Raw genomic sequence first — 17,245 nt, 5'->3', positions numbered from 1 at the left:
AACATCTCTAAGTGCCACTTAAATACTGTATGAGTCTTAAAAGGACTGAATTTGAAAGCCTTGAAGCTGAAAAATTGAAGTGAAGTTGAAGCTGGAAAAAGGTCCCAAAGCTGAGATGGATTGAACTGCTGGTAAACATGTTCAAATAGTTTCAAATATCTGATTATTGTACCCATTCCAGCAAGAATTTGAAGATTAAATTGACTTTTGAAGTATACGTTAAGTGTGGGAACTGAACTATACAGCAAGGAGTAAAACACTTCTGTACTACATACACTACCGAAAATGCTAATTGCTCTCCCCATGAGATAAAGGGCACATCAGAACATGAGTGTAGATAACTCACATAAACAGGGCAAGCCCTACAAAACACAGGCCTTGGAAGAAGAATGGAATAAAGGATTCCTTTTAAATGAAGTGTTTTATTTAACTAGTGTCAGACAGGAATAATTTCTAGGCATCATGACCACAATAAAACTAGGTTTTAACAGGTTTAAAAGGAGAGGTTTTCCAAATATATGTCTTCTATAGGAGTTTTTTCACATGTGTAGAAGGCATGCTGTGGAGGGAGGGAAAAGCCTGAAGGTAGCATCACCATTAGATTGTGGTCGATAGAAGTAAATTAAAAGACTCTCTAGACGGGATGGAGAAACACTCAAGGCAGTCAAAGCAAAACCATCCATTCTGGTGCTGTGGAACAGTAGTCTAGAGATGCTTAGTTCAGCCTCCTTGTGGTCCAGTGGCATTTTCCTCCTAAGCAGAACTGCAGGTGTAGCTGGACTGCTCTGTCATTAGTGAAAGTAGTATTTCACTCTGAGGGGCCGATTCAGCACCTGTTATTGATTGACACGAACCTCACTGAGAGGAAGAGCGAGCTGTGCCAGAGCAGTGTTTCTTGACAACTGTGGGAGTCTGGCAGGCATAGTCTTTAGGTAGCATACTGTGAAAACCCATCAGGCCCTCATATTCACAGATAAGAAGTCTCTAAGAAAATCCAGAAACGTAATTAAAGTATACTAATGATTTATTAAACCTGGTTCAAGAAAGAACATTTCACTTGCAGATCAAAGTCGAGACAGGATTTAGTGCGGGGGTTATTTTCATTTCAAGTGGGCAACTAAAGGGGTATGAAGAAAGATTCATGAGCAAAATTCAGGTTAAAACATTGGAAGTCAATGCTTTAGCTTAAGGACAAAGGAAGGTAATATAATGGAAAGGTTGTCCTAGGACAGGCTGAACATTTATCTAGCCTGCTCTCTTGTCTGTGATAGTAGCTGGGGGGGAAATGCAAATGCTTGAGAGAGAGCATAAGGCTGCTGAAGCAAGTGTGTAGTAATACTTCATTACTTTCCCAGATTCAAACCATGCATAACTTAGAAAGTTACTGAGCTAGAAGGGCTTTCTGTATGTTTAACCCTGAAAGTATTTCTCTTCCATGAAGATACCCAAGCTTTCCTCAGACTTGGACTAACTTGCAGCATCCTTTGACCAGGAACCCTACAGCTTTGCTACAAGCTATGTGATGAACTACCTACTTTTGGTTATTTAAAATTTGTCACCTAGTAATTTCTATTTGAGACAACCTAGGTCTTGTACCATAAGAGGTGGCAATCCGTCTGTACCTTTTCCCTCCATGCCATTCATGATTTAGCAGACAGTTGGTGCATATCCTTTTCTTTATCCAGACTAATAAGCCTGTACCTGTTCATTCATAGAATAATTCAGGTTGAAAATATTTCAGGAGGTCTTCAAGTCTAACCCCACTTTTTTGTACAGAATCAGTCTAATACTTTCATCTTCCCTTTTTGAAGTCTTTCCAGTTTTATTAGAGCCTGTGTAGACAGAGGATTATGCTGCACATTTCCTGAGAAGCAAGTTCGCTATGGGTTTGTAGAGAGTTATAATGATGTTTTCATCTTTTTTTTTATTTCTTTCCAAAATATTTATACCTATCTGTCTTTTCTCTTTTTTTCTTTTTTTTTTTTTTTCTTTTTTTTTTTTTTTTTTTTTTTGACTAGCCTCTTCAAACTGCAGGACATGTGAAAAAAAATTTATACATGATGAAGTTGTTTGTGAAGAAAAGTCATGTATGCAAACTTTTCCCAGTTAAAGTACCGGTACTTGTTGAAAATCTGAACACAGAGAATATGTTATACTTCAGTTAAGAACTCAGTATATCAATGGAGTTTTATAAAAAAAGTACTAACTGTCTTTCTACTATTAATATTCATAACAATGACATAAGAATAAAAGACAAGACCTTGTACTTAACTTGATATTAAAGACAGACTATGATGGAGGAAATGTATCAGAGAAAAACTCTCCTTCAATTATTTCTAAAACTAAGGGAAAGGGTAAATTGACAGTTTTTTGCAGCGAATAGCATAGCATATATTTAAATTGTAGAATTCATTATCCACATGAGACTTTTGTTGTCTGTATTGTAAACAGCAAATCTATAACCAGGCTTTAGAAAACCTGAAATTTAAGTGTAGGGAACTGTGATTTTAAATCTCTAATGTAGACCTGTTACAGTAGAATTTTGATAATGCTGCATTTAATTTGGATGCTCTTCTGATGACATAGATGGAACATTTTCATAGGTATGCCGCTTTTGATTGTAGTGGTAGTAATATAAATATGGCCCAGACATGGACAAGGACCCAAACTGAATGCTGTCAAAAGGAATAAAACTACATAATAGCACGTTCTTCGTCACAGAATATGTAAAGCAGAAGTAGTATACCACATACAGGCTAAGATCACATCAGACTAAACTTTCTCCTTGGTTAGGGCAAGTAAAGCTTTTTTGCCAGGTGAGAGGTGGCAGCAGTAGTACAGAGCCCACTACCCGTTCATCTTTTCACATCTGCCATCACTTCTTCAATGATTGTGAAAAATGCCTTTTCACTGATCTATAGAACTGTGTCTGAACAGAGCCTTCATGATGGTGATGAGCATTGCTGAATGCTGTCTAACTTTTATACAAACCTTACTTAAATGTGCACTGATTTTAGGCTTATCTTTAATGTTCTACACGTAGCCCTCTGAGGATTGTGCTTAAAGGTAGACAGGCTACAGAGATGCAGATCATCAGTAAAATGAGGAAACGAGACCTGCCTACTGCCTTATCAGTACTGGTAAAGCCTTACCTTAATTATGGTTTTCTAACCTTTTGCACCATACTTCATGGAATTTTTGAATAAGGGAATAAAGGCTAAAAAACTTCACTGACAAAATGATAGGAAGCTTAGGAAACTGTAGGGTTTAGAGAATTCTTGAAGGCAATGGATTCTGGGATATAAAGGAGACAGAGGAGGTAAGATGACAGTTTTCAAGTATATGCAAATTAGCTGCACTGACAGAGTGAATTAAGTATTTTCCATATTCTCCTATGCATCAAACACAATACGATGGGCATAAAATGAAGGGTGGTTGGTTTTTTTTTACATATGCTAGGGGAAGTTTTGAAGCAGCTGGAAGGAAGACTAGAGGAATCTAAATTACTAGAGGTTTCAGAATGAGGCTGTACAAACACTGCCTTGCTATCAGGAGATGGTATCTCGCAGATTTTTTTCTGGGTTTGGTTTATTTTTTTCCCCTCAGCATAGTAGATCTGCTGTAAATAAGTGATTTTTACCTCCATTATTCTGTAATAAAAGTAATGTTGAGACTGATTCTGCTGCACTGCACAATCTGATGTTGGTATTTAATGGAACAACAACCTGAAGATAATGTGGAAAAGAGTCATAGAAAATGATTGACAGGCTTGAGAAAATGTACTAATGGGCTATTTTAATCCAATAAAAGAATCATAACAAGAACTAATGAATGGAAGCAGAAGTTGCATAAACTCAAAGTAGAAATAAGACACAGATTTTTATGCCAAAAGTGATTAACCTTTGAAACAAACTGCCAAGGGGAAGTGTGGGTTGTGTATTTCCTGAAGATTTTAAATTAATACCAACCGTTCTTTCTGCCAGTTAGGCTTGGTGACAGTCCACAAATAGTTTAATCCTTTTTAGAAGTGGAATTGATGTTTGCTTTGGTTTGGGTGTTCGGAGTTGGTTTGTTTTGGTTTAACACATCCCAGTCAATTTTGGCTTCTTCCACTCACCTTGCCACAAACACAGTATCACCTACTGACCTTCCTTTTGGATTCTAGTAGGTATCAGTCCCTGGTTTAAGTAGAAGGTGTAACCAGTGGGCCATAGGAGGCAGTAGCATTGGTTCAGAGTTTGGATGTTGGAGAGCCAAAATAAGGATAGATAATAATTTCTTTCTTGTTCTGTTGACTATAGTCAAATCTTGGTTATTGGCATGCTACAGGGAAAATGGAAAAAAAAAAATAATTGGTGAAATACTGGGAATCAGGTTAGATGATGTAACAAGGTCTTAAAGACTATGAATATACTAATTCATATCCAGTTGCTACTAGGAGATGTCAGTGATATGATTACATCTGTTTAGTAATTTGCACCTTGCCTGACTTAATGTTATTATCGGTCAATTTCTTAAGTAATAAAAAGTAATAAAAGATGCATTTTTTCTTTTATGATATCTTGATTTAGGTCTTTAAAGTTCACTTGTAAATTGCACTATAAATTTTATGTGCAATGTCATTGTTCAGTACTAAATCCAATGTTCTGTGCAGTACTAAATTCAGTGCTCTAACCCTGACTATAGCATACAGAGCATTGTAATCAAGCCGATGGAATAATACAACATTCATGTTGCCAGGTTCCTGTAAGCTGTTTGACTGTCATTGTGACTGTAGCCATAATAATGAATGTCTTTATTCAGTTGTCCTGTGACTTTTTTGCATGTATGGGAATATGGCAGCATTTTTCAAGTGTAAGAGTTTAACAGAAGTAACCAAAAAGTTTAGGGGGAGAAAAAAAAAAAATCCATCTTTCCTTACTCAACGTTTTATCATTAGGAGAACTTGGCAACAAGTATTAAGTTCAGGATTTTTTGCTTGCTTAGACTGCTTATTTACTACCTAGTTAATATTTGTATATTCAAGTAGTGCTAACAGCACAACTAAAGCTTGTTCTGCATACAATAAAAGCTAGTCCCTGGCTCAGGAGTTATATAGTAGAAGTGTCAGCTTGCAACACCCTTGCTCATTTTGCAAAGATATATACTTTGCAAAGAGTAATTTTGGATTAAGCAATGTACTACTAAGGAAGAAAGGATGTGAAATGTGGCCCTAAGGATAAGACTCATCTCCCTTAAATTAGCTATTCAAAGTGCAGTTAAACATTTCCTACTTGATCCCTTTTAATATTGATTCAGCTCCCTGGCCCAGGCAGACACTTTCCTTGTATATCTGACGTACTGTGCTTTGAACAGGTAGGAGCTTGACTTACGCAGCACGGTTCTGGGCTCTTAGACTCTTGCTATGATTCTTAGAGCTCCCAACCTTTGCCTGCCTTGGTTTCTTCCTAGATGTCCACTGTTTGTTGTATCTATCCCAGCTTCTTTTTATAGAATCATAGAATCATTTAGGTTGGAAAAGACCTTTAATATCATCAAGTCCAACTATAAACCTAACGCTGCCAAGTCCACCACTAAACCATGTCCCTAGGTCGCCACATCTACACATGTTTTTAAATATTTCCAGGGATAGTGACTCAACCACTTCACTGGCAGCATGTTCTTTTCTCATTTTTGCAGAATGACATTTCTTACTCTGTTCCAAATAATCTTATATAAGATGAGGCCCAGGGGAGCAAGAAAGGTGCAGGGAAGACAGAGTGGCCAAGCTGAAAACCATGGCAGTGCTTATGTCTCCCAACATTGTGTATCAGGATCATCTGGATACAACAAATTATTTCTCTCCTGCCCACCTCATTGTTTCAGACTTCATACCTGAAGCAGAGGTTGCTTGCCACTTAGTGCAGAGTAGAGGTCTGAGGGAGCAGGGCAAGTATTCTGGATAATTGGAGGGTTTGACACTGGGATGCCCATCAATAAGAAATGGTGGGAGCAACGGGAAAAGCTCTTTATCGTAAAACGACATGCGGGGAAGGAGGAAAGGGAATGTGCCAGAGAAGGCTGCTCCACAAAAAAATCATTCTCTGTCTTTTATGAGGAAACTTAGGGGAAGAAGGTGAACTTCAGAAACTCTTTCAGAAGCCTTCAACATCATTTCAGAACAAAAAGTGGTGTTCCCCTCAACTTGCAGATGGGTAGAAATCCCAGATTTATGTAGTTCTGCTCTATAAGCATGTAACAACTTAAAAGATGCTTACAGATGTTTGATCTGATGGGCTAAGCATTGTGCTAAGCATGGGCCTAATCACTGCTCCTGCTCCCACCTCTGCCGAGCCCACTGTGTAACCTTGCATCTTTGTTTTCTCTTGCTGCTGGCGTCCCTATGTGTAGCATGAAGACCATAATATCTAGGCAATTATATTCTGGATTTCAGTGCGTAGGTGCCACTAAATTTTGTCCACTATGCTAAAAACCTAAAATTATCTAGAGGATGAGCTGCTTGGCTCTGCTTACTAACATCCATCTAATTGTGAAGGGCTCAGGCATTATATCAACTACTGTATGTTTGCATTCGTTACGTTAGAGTGGGCCCACATCTATCTCTACAAAGATAGATGATGCAGCACTGAAGTTATTCACTCTCTCAGACCCTGGCTAACAATCTGGGAGTGTTATAAATCTGGGATTGCTATACACCTCTGCTGTAATTTCTATTATACCAGATTTGGAATTGAATTTTTCTCTTACACGCTTGTGGTAATGAGTTGTGGGTTACCAAAATTACCACTTAAAGTATTCACCAAATGCAAGCCACTAATTGACAAAATTGCTAATTACCATAATGCAGGTAATTGTATTCCTTGAGGTTTTAACTTTTCTTTTATGGGATTCTTAGTTCCTTTAGATGTTGCTGGTATCCATCTAACCAGCAAAACAAATAGATCTGCTGCTGCTTCCTCACTTTTAATGATTTTTTTTAATAGGTGTTTCTTATTCTTCTTGGGTTCTTATGTGTTTTTGAGAAAGTTTAAATGGAGTTTTCCACCTTGGAATAAATTTACCTATAGAATAAGTAACCATATTCTGGAGGGTTTTCACTGAACATATGCAGAAGAGCTTATGCAAAATAAAATATAAAAAAAAAGGGGGGGGGGGAAGGGCAGGGGAAGGATGGAAACAAGTGACATATAAATATTTTATTATGAAACATTAAGTATTATGTCTACATTTAACTTAATACTTTTTTTTGTCCTTGTTACTACATTGCTGAGAAATGTTATTCTGTGCTTCCCAGACATCTTTTAGCAAGTTGTTTAAGTATTTAACTAAGGGGATTTTTCTGGTGTGGGGTGAATAACATAGAAATCTCTCTCTCACAGATATGTGCTTAGAGATAATTAGCTGGAGAGCCTAATCCTGCATTTCTTACCCATCACATAAAGGTCAGAAGGCACACGTACCTTCCTAGTGATACTGGCACATGTATTGGAATCTTTTGTTTGGAGAAGAGCCAGCTGTTTACCAGTGAAGGAGGAGAGAAGATACTCTCTTTAATATGTCCCACCTTGGTTTCCATGAGCTTTGAGAGATAGCCAAAGAATACAAATTCAGGAGACTGATAGAGAGATCAAGCTTTAGTTTTGCAAGTGGTGATAGGAAAATTTCTGGCAGCAACTCAGTTTGAAGTTTTGGAAATGTTTGTTTTCAAACGCTTTGCTTGGCCTACAGTATCCCATCCCTCTGTTCAAACAGGTATTTTAGTAGTACAGGCCTGGCAGCTGTCCTGTGTCTGACTTGCAAGCTGAAGTTCTCTGAAGGTGCTTCCACCAATACTCCTACCAGGATATGGGAGAGAAGCAATACTTCCTGGAGATCCGTAATGTAAGGACTGTAAAGTCAAATTATATTGTTACTGAAGAGCTGAAAGCAACCTTTGTCTGTACTCAATCAAATATTAAGTGTTTTCCCACTGAATAAAATGCTCTGTCTGTAAATGCTAGGTGGCGGAATTTATTTCCTCATCTTGTCCTTGAGGAATGTATAGATAAGTTGGTCTTTCTTACAAAATATGATGAAAATTTTGCCTCTTCTTCTGTCCTAGAATTTTAATCAAATAAATTGCTGCCTGCTTGTGATAGTGTTTACTGGTGAAAGCCTGCTGCCATTCACTTGTGCACATTTTAATTGGTTAGGATGAGAGACACTTAAGGATTATAGGGCAGTGAAATGGTCAGCAGGACCCCCTCCCTGTTCACTTCCAGGTTTTCTTCTTTTTATGCAATCTTTTCTTTTTGTTGTACAGGTAAAAATGTTTTTAAATGAGAAAGTGCTGCTGGTATAGTACAGCAGGTATATTCTCTCAAGCTTAAATCCTACTTAATAAAAAAAGTTCACATGCAGTTATAATATACATGTTCTGACCATAGCAAGTAAAAGGATAAAAACTAATCTCTTCTAATTTCTAATGGAAATAAACTCTACTGATTTTTAAAGGTCCACCCCCTCTTCAAAGGAACACTTTCTCACACTGTACCACATATTGCCTTTTGTTCTCATCTTTTTCCAGTATGTCCCAGGTCTGCAATTACATGAATCCATGATTGTCTGTTACGTTTTAGTTTGGGCTTAGAAACCTTATCTAGATACAGTTCTTTAATAAATTAGACAGGGTAGCTGAATCTTTAGTGAAATGTCAAGGATTAAATTCATGCTGTTGATTTGAATTTGTCACCTGTCTTCCTGCACTTATCTCTGAACTATTTTATGCAGTTTCATAAAACGTTTAACAGTTGCTCGAAAATAAAGGTTGGTTCAGTATAAATAAAGGTCACTCAAATAAAGACACAAAAATACCAAATACTCCTAGAAAAGGCTCAACCATTTGAAAGGTCAGATTAAATAAGACACACTGTGGGGTAATTTGCCCACCAGTTGCTTAACTCTGATGAAAGTTGATGAAAGCTCAGAGGTGAAGGAGCTGTGTTTTTAGGAACAGTTTCTGAAGCAAAATGTGATGAACATAGGTGTCTATGCTCTAAGTAGCCCTTCAAAGACACCTACCCTCATAACAGGTGACTATCTTTGTGAGATGATTGCAACAGTTATATCAACTCTCAGGTCTCATAAAGCAAATAATCTCAGAATTATAAAGCAACAAAAAGGGAAGGAAGTTTAAGAGCTGTTTTTGTCTTTGGTGCATCCGCCCTTGAGTTTTTGTGTGATGTCTCTGAGCGCTGACAGATTGAAAGCTATATTATATGCTGTGCATTTGAATTTGATAATTTGTTTTAATTAAATGCTTCAGTTTTTATTTTTTATTCTTTGAGAAATGTAATGTGTTTCTGTTATCTGTAGTGTATGTCAATGAATACTTTAGGAAGGTCACACTGTCAAAGAGCTTTCCTGTGTGCCTGTGGTAAATTATCTGTTATGTACATCTTTTCCCTTCTACGTTATAAAGAAAGGTTCCATGAGATGTATTCAGATGAGTTTTGTTTCAAATATAGTATTTCTCACTTTTAGGACAACTCTTTGGGGGAGGTTCAGAAACTGGTTGGTAATATCCTACTTGCAATGAAAAGAGATCATGTGTTTGTGTGTATAGATGCGTAAGGTACTATCTTGTATATGTTATTCATAAAGAGTTAACTCAGTGAAAGGAAGGAGAAGGAGGTAACTGGCTATCAAAGATGTTTGTCTCAATCTGGGAAAATCTCCAGAAACTTCAGGAAGATTATTTTCTGTCATAAGAAATTTCTTATATTTGGTTAGCTGGTGTTCTCCCAGTTTTCTTAAAGGTTTCTGTAAAATGACTGGCAAGATTAATGAGGAATTGTATGTCACAGTAGGACAGTCACATGCCTTCTTTCCATTATCATTTTGCTATCATTAAGGAGTGTCTTCTGTTGCAGTTAACGCTTTTGTATCTACGGCAGTTGTTATTCACACACGAAAGGGTGTTGGAGGTGTGGTGTTTGTGTGTGTGTTCTGGGAGAGATTGTTTAATTTTTTACTTCTCTAACTTTCACGCAACTTCCACCTGGAGACTGCTGTTTCAGACCATATATCTAAATCACGCTGGCAATCCTGAGTCCGTACTGAGCAGACTTTCAACTACAAGCACAATTCAGTAGGAATTTACAGACCCTTCAATGGTATTGAATTCCCCTCTTCCAGAAGCTGTTTTTCTTGCAAAGCTGCTGTGTCAGTAGCAGATTTGGTGAAGTACCGAGACTGCCGCCCTCTTCACCTGAAGGCCAGGGAGCCTGGTTGTGTGCTCGCTGGTGGAGGGGCTTCTCACAGTTCTCTCCTTGGTACACAAAATTAATCTGCAGGACATAACAAAAAGCCTCTTTCTCTGGTTTCAGGAGTTACTGAAAACTGATAAAGGCAAAATATTGTTCCACCATGTGAAGCTTGTGTCTTGTATAAGCAACTGAATTTTGAGGGTTTTGTTTACTGGTCATATTTCAGGCAGAGTATCAGATTACCTTTTATTCTACACCGGTTTTATTTTATTATACATAAAGCAAAAGCACTGAGAGCTTAGCTCCACACCTTCTCATGTGTTACATTAACAGCATTAAATAAGAGGTTCATTTAATCACTTGGATAACATTGTCACCTGAAATATTTTCAGCAGTCTTTGCCTATTTTTATTTTTTCAAAATAGGCAGTTAACTTGAAATATTCTGGTGAAGACCACTGCTTTTTCTACAGCTCTGTCCCGTATTTGTTCTTAGGGGTTCAGTTTGCTCCATCAGCTTTGACATTTAATCTTTATCAAATTCGCTTTCTGGTTTTCTGGACAGAACAAATTGCTGTGACCTGTTAAGTCTGATGCAACTACAAACTTAGTATTAAATCAGGAACTGATGGTTGTCATAGCAGGAAGGAATGTTTCGGCTGAATTGCAATATGTATTTTATTATAGTACATGCTTTCTCTGACATAATCAAACATCCCACTAGTGAAGAAAATTCATTGCAGGGGAATTCTACAGCAGCTACGAAAGTTACTAGTGTTGGAGACCTGTACCTGAAGGTTAAAGTACCTGTTAACTGGACTTTTAACACATGCTTTAATGGGACTGGTAAATCTCATTCAGGTTCTCTCTTCCATGTTTTGGGGGACAATCCTTTTAGAACAGCTAAGAGAGAAATACCTATATGTTCATAAATGTACTATGTAAAGAATGTCTTTGACATGTGGCAAAACACCCTAAAATTACATATGTCAGTGGAACTTTCCAGATTTTCCTCATGCTAATGTGGTATGTACTTTCCTTTCCTTTTTTTTTTTTTTTTTTCCTTTCTCATGAAGCCGGACTAAACTTCAGAAATACATATACTTTACAGTGCTTGACTCTTCTTCAATTGACATTCTTGCTTTAAAATGTATATTTTTAGCTGTAGGATACGCCACATTATACTGTAATTAGTGGCAATCTTGAAAAACACTTTCTAATGCTTTTCAGCCTTCTCCAGAAAGCACAAACAATACCCAATGTGTTGTTGAAGACCATGTAGGAGATGTGTGGGTGTAGGAGGCCATGCAATACAATTAGTAAATACTTGAAGCAATAGCTCAAATAATTTCTTTGCCTATATAATTGCTTTATAATTCCAAAAATAGATGTTTTTGTTCCTGTAACACTACACTTTCACTACTGTAGCATTCCAGTTGCATTTACTGTACTGTTTTTCTTTGTCTGTCTGCTTAGGTATAGTTCTGTGAATCATTTTAGTGTTTCTAGAAGGTAATACGTTATACGCTCTTGTGCAAATCTAAGTTCCTATACCTTGTTTGATAAAACAAAATAAAGCAGAGTAGTTATGTTTAGTGCTTGTATATTAAAAAAATATAGGTAAATTACTAAGACAAATCTGCGCCTGAAGATACATTTTTCTAACCTTGTACTAGGCAAAAAATTCCCCAAATAACATGCAACTTTCTGATAGTGACTTTCTACTGAGAGGTAATCTTGAGGTATTCACCACTTCTAAAAATAGATGAAGTTAAGAATTTTTCTTCAAAACACTCCAGTCATGGGAAATTTCAGATCCCTTCTTTAGAGTTTAGCTGCTTACATCTTCTTTCACGGTTACACTTTGGTGCGCTATTCTTTATCACTACATCTCAATGTAAATTACATGTATGCTGGGTGAGCAATTAGACTTTCCTAGTGACTAAAGCCATTTCAGTACATGGCAGGATGAAAAAATTCAGAATGAAAAGTTATCTAAATGATAAACATGATTTTATGACATTTCTACTGAACTATGCCAATCTTCTGTGGTTTACATTAAGTAATTAGTTGCTCATGCAGATAAGAGAAGGTAGTAGATGCAAAAATGTGTTTATTTTAAAATAACCTAAAAATTAGGGCATTTTTAATCTTTGCCAACATAAACGTTATTTGTTGGTTTTCTATCTTTTCTTTTCCTCTCTTTTTTCTTTTTTTTTCTTTTAAGGTTGTATTGCTTACTGAACCTTTCAGTGCTACACAATGGTTAGAGCATGTTATGTTGTATTACACCTGAATCCCATTGTGCATGCCATAATGTAATGGCACTATATTGCTACCCTGTAATGCTCCCATGGTCCAATACAAACCCAACTCCATTTTCAGTATCCACTGCTCCTGTTTTAAAGTAAAATCAGAAATAAACATGCACAGGCCAGCTATTAGATTATTTTGGCATGTCTTCTACTAGATTTTCAACAAACCCACACCATTTATTTCTTTTCCCATGTTTACTCCCATACATTCACACATTGTCTTTCTTACTATATACCTGATTACTCTTCCTAAAACATAGAGCTGTATGTCCTGTTCCCATGTTCTGATCATCGCTCAGCACATCTTCCTTTTGCCAGTCTTCTGCTATTTCTCCTGTTGCCTGATTTCCTGAACGCCATTTTTATGCCAGCGGGACATCTTTGGGTTGCTTGTTTAAGGAGCAGCAGGCCTCCACTGGCAGATGGGAGCTCATCTTGTAGATTTAAGCTGCGGAAACTCCTGAACCAGCACAGCTCAGGAGGCAATGCTCAGAGGTGACAGGCTGAAGGGACCAGCTGGGAGCCTCAGCAGGATGGGGAAAACTGGGACTGAAGATACAGATAGCACAATAGCAACATGGTGCATTTTGAGTCACTAAGTGAGATTAGCTTTTAGCTCTTATGTTACAAGCCACTTGCTCATTTTGCCCTCTTAAAACTGCTGAACACTCAATATTACCTTTTTTTTTTTTTTTGAGTCACGCCTAACTTACAGAAAGGCATCCAGTTTCATTCTGAAAACTCAAATGTTCCTCCTTTCCTCAGCGTTGTACAGGAGTTGTGAATTCCTTTCAAACCTAAAACTCCTTTATCTGATTTACAGCTTCACTCTGCTGGAGTCTAAAAACCACTAGGCACAACAACCCTGACTCAGCGTTTTAAGTCACTAGTGACCAATACGAACTTTAGTACAGCTGAAATAGTCTTAGTGGCTGCCTAAAAATTTGGATCAGGCCTCCAGTTGAATGAGCAGCACTGAACTGAATTTTTAGCTGGAATGTGAGAAATGGCAAAGCAAGAAAACCTTATTTTTGGATGTTTGAATCTCTTCCAAATGTTTTGCTTCCTGTCCATGTATTATGGACATTTGCTTTGAGCTAGTTTTAGTGAAGATGATATTTTGCCAGGGAGACTGATGTGAAAGTGTGAAAATTTGAGGTTGTTGGTAGAATACCTTTAATGGTTAAGGACAGACTATCTTTGCTCCTGTTCAGAGGTAAAGAAGAGTATGAAGGAGAAGGTACTTGGTTTATCCCAGCCACCCCTGTGTGTGACTCCAGCCAAACTGTAGAAAGTCTCTTCTAATTTTCCAGTTTCCTGACTGAGAGCATATAGATTGAGAGGGGAATGGAAAGCAGGAGAAAATCTGACTTAAGTCCCTGCTCACAGCAGGAGGTAGGCAAGTCTTGCCATGAATAAGAAATTACTTCTGTTCTGTGTCTCTTGGGTATGCATGGAGTTAGAGAAACTGAGGTGTTCTAATTTTTCTCTGTTCACAGGGAAATTTGCATGAAAACAGTAGTCCCAGCCTCTTGTGTGAAGTTAGGTCAGCATCTTAAAATACAGAAATAGTGTATGATTAAAATGGTGCATCCAACATGTTACTAATAGTTTCCCAGATAGTTGGAAAGCAAAGGGATAAGCAAATTAATTACCAGTTCTTACTGATTAATTGGATGGAATTGTTATTTTTGTGGAATTTTGTCATTTATGTATTTGGAAATAACAAATTACTGTATGCCATGGTATTTTCATAGCCCATTCAGATGTAGAAAATGTTAATTTCACCAAACAGAAGAAAAAGTCATAGCAACAACTAACCCCAGTGGTTACAAAAGCATATGTTAGTTTCTGAACATTTAAGACGCTTGTTCTCATCAAAACACTTTTTGAGAGGGGAAAACCCTAAACAGGAATTAGAGATATACTTTGTAGTAAAGGTTCTGTGTAGAAAAATGAACACGAGGAATGTGTAAGAAAGAAACTACTGGCCATTTGGAAAGGTAATTATAGGAGAAAAAAAAATGTTGCTAGGTTAGGACAGTATGAAGTATTGTTGTAGCCAAAGTGCAAAAGAATAACTTTTTGTCACTTTCAGTGCAATGTATAATAAATACATATATTCATATAAATATATTTTCTCATGCATGAAAAGGTGAAAGATTAGATATTTACATTCCAATTCCTATGTTAAAAAATTAAAGATTGATCTCTGGTGGCAGATATCACTTTTATTTTTTAAAGATTCTTCTCAATTATTTTACCCATCAAGCTAACAGAATCATAGAATCATAACACTCCTGTTTGTTGTTTATTCCCTCTTTTTCTATGTACTGATCATTGAAACCAGTCTACTTGTGGTAATGGGTTCATATGTGGATTGGTGTCATCATGAAAGGGTGACATTGAAGTTAAAAGAAACCACTAAAGAGGGACTCAGGGGAAGTGAAGCTAATTAGACAAGTTAAAAAGGGATAATTCATCGCACCCTTTGTCTTAGAAATACATTTCAAAGTTTCATTTCCATTTCAAAGTTGCAGACTAACTTGCAGAATTATCAAGATGCATGTAGTTGGAGAATAACAATCTGGTTCTTTCTCATTCATAGCTAAACAATATTCTTAACGGCATGTGAGTCCCATGTCATCATCATCTAAAAAAACATAAAGACTGGCATTTCAGAGTGATCCCTCCCAGTTACTTTGAACTTGTTTTCCTCCTTTGCTTTTTTTTAGTTTTTTTTAGAAAGTTTAAAAAATATGCACGTACATAAAAAATTAAAAACTTCTGCCTTTGGAAAACTTGGCTGTTGTAGTTCTGCACAGGATTGTGCAGCAGTTAGGTTAGTTGTCTCTGTGTTACAGAATATAGAAGGTACATGAGCAATCAAAATGCCATCCAGTTCTCTTCGCAGAGTGAGCTGGTGAGCACTGTGACAATCAGTATAATTGAGGTTTTGTTTTAATTCCCTCTAATCAGACCTGAAAACTTTCTGAATAGTATTGCTTTGAGTAGATAACTTCTGATCAGCTCTGTCAAGCAAAGTTGCTTTTGAATACAAGGAAACTAGTGAAAAATTACTTGTCTACTTCAAAGCAAAAGAAAATACTTTAAAACTTTTCCAGCAATTATAGCTATGAAAACAATGTAAATTATAATGAGCAGTAGTTTATAATCTGTCAAGTGAATGCTCCAGTAATTGTACATTTATTTGGAATGTGCCAAAAAATCTTATTTCCAAAACACAAATAATGCTAATTTTATGCTGTCATCTTAAGCTAAACATTATATGGTTAAGGAAAGTACTAGATGGCAGGAAATGTTTGAGTTAATATTCCATGCTTCACGTTAACTTCACCTATTGCATGTGTATCGTGGTTATAGTACCATGCAGCTACTTCTAATATAAATGCTCATCTTCTCACGTGATTGACTACTGTTTATGGCAACAAAGAATCTTCATATTGTTTATAGCACAAAAAGCCCAATAAGCAATGGGAAATGAGAGAAACTTCTGACACGTGATACCTGAACCTGCAGTTGAACTAGCTTTACAATTTAAAAGGTACTTGGGAATACATGTATTTTGAAAGCTGAGGAAGAGAACAGGTATACCAATGATTGCTGACTAAATTGGAATACATACTCTAGCCAAAAGATAGCTTACCGTATTTGTTTATCCATAAAGGTCTACTGGACAAGTACAAGGAAGCATCTAAAGCAGAAAAGAATTTAAAAAATAGTTGAAATACTACGGAGATTGCTTATTCACGTAACTTAAGTATTATTATTACTACAGAGAACAAAAGGAAAATAAGACTTCTCCCCTTGCAAGTGTACAGAATAAAATAATTTCTCAAGAAAGAAAGCACTCAGAAATACAGTAAATTGAGTAACTTAATATAGAATATAATTTAATACCTGTAACCTACATAAACTAATTTACTAGTGTTTTACATTAAATGATACTATTAATACATAATATAATTAAAATATTGTAGTATGAGGAGCAGACATGACCCTTGTGTTTAAAGACCTGATTCCACAAATAGATGAGCAGCCACAAATCTCACTGAACTCAACGTGCTGTAGCCTTAAAACACAATGGATTTGGAGTGTGTCTGATGCGTGCAATTCTAATTCTAAGTAATGTGGTCTGGAAAAAATCCTCCAAGGGAAGCTAATCCTATAGAAGAAAGATGTGCAGTTTCTGTAGCAGACAGTTATTTAGAAATCTGGAGAGGGTCTAGATGGAAATGCAGATTCTGATTTGGCAGGTAGAACTATTTCCTTAGTGAGGCTGCAGCCGTTAACAATGTGGGCCTTTGATATACAGAATTTTCTTGAAAACATGAATAATCTTTCAGTTTGATGTTCAGAGCTTTTTAATATCGTTTTTGATGCTCTGTAGACATATTGATGTAAACACAGCTATTATATATTCTAGTAGTAGACTAGCATACTCAAAAAATAATCAAGTAAGAAATTCTTACTACTTTTCATTAACAGTACAGACAAAGAGAAATCACCAGATAATTTTGTCTGTAAAACACTTAAATTGATGTAATCTTCTAACTACCTGGCCACAAAATGCAACAGTAACAGATTTTTCCTATATGATGTGGGGGTTGCTGTCCTCTCCTCTTTGCATTTCAGAGAAGCACTTACTCAGTTTTCTTTAGAT

General features: G+C 36.7%; 1 protein-coding gene across 3 annotated transcripts in view; it reads left to right on the top strand.

Annotated features, from left to right (window-relative positions):
• GRID2 (glutamate ionotropic receptor delta type subunit 2) overlaps positions 1-17,245 on the top strand; it is a 790,688-nt gene that overhangs the window by 15,667 nt on the left and 757,776 nt on the right. For all 3 annotated transcript variants that reach the window (XR_013924346.1, XR_013924347.1, XM_080368765.1), the window contains exon 1: positions 1-17,245. This exon is cut by the window's left edge and continues 15,667 nt beyond it; it is cut by the window's right edge and continues 26,246 nt beyond it. The gene's annotated coding sequence lies outside the window, so the exon portion shown is untranslated.

The sequence above is a fragment of the Falco punctatus genome (genome assembly GCF_963210335.1).
Source record: "Falco punctatus genome assembly, chromosome: 1".
NCBI lineage: Eukaryota > Metazoa > Chordata > Aves > Falconiformes > Falconidae > Falco > Falco punctatus.
Note: the sequence above shows the minus strand (reverse complement) of the source record. Positions and strands in the feature narration are given on the sequence as shown.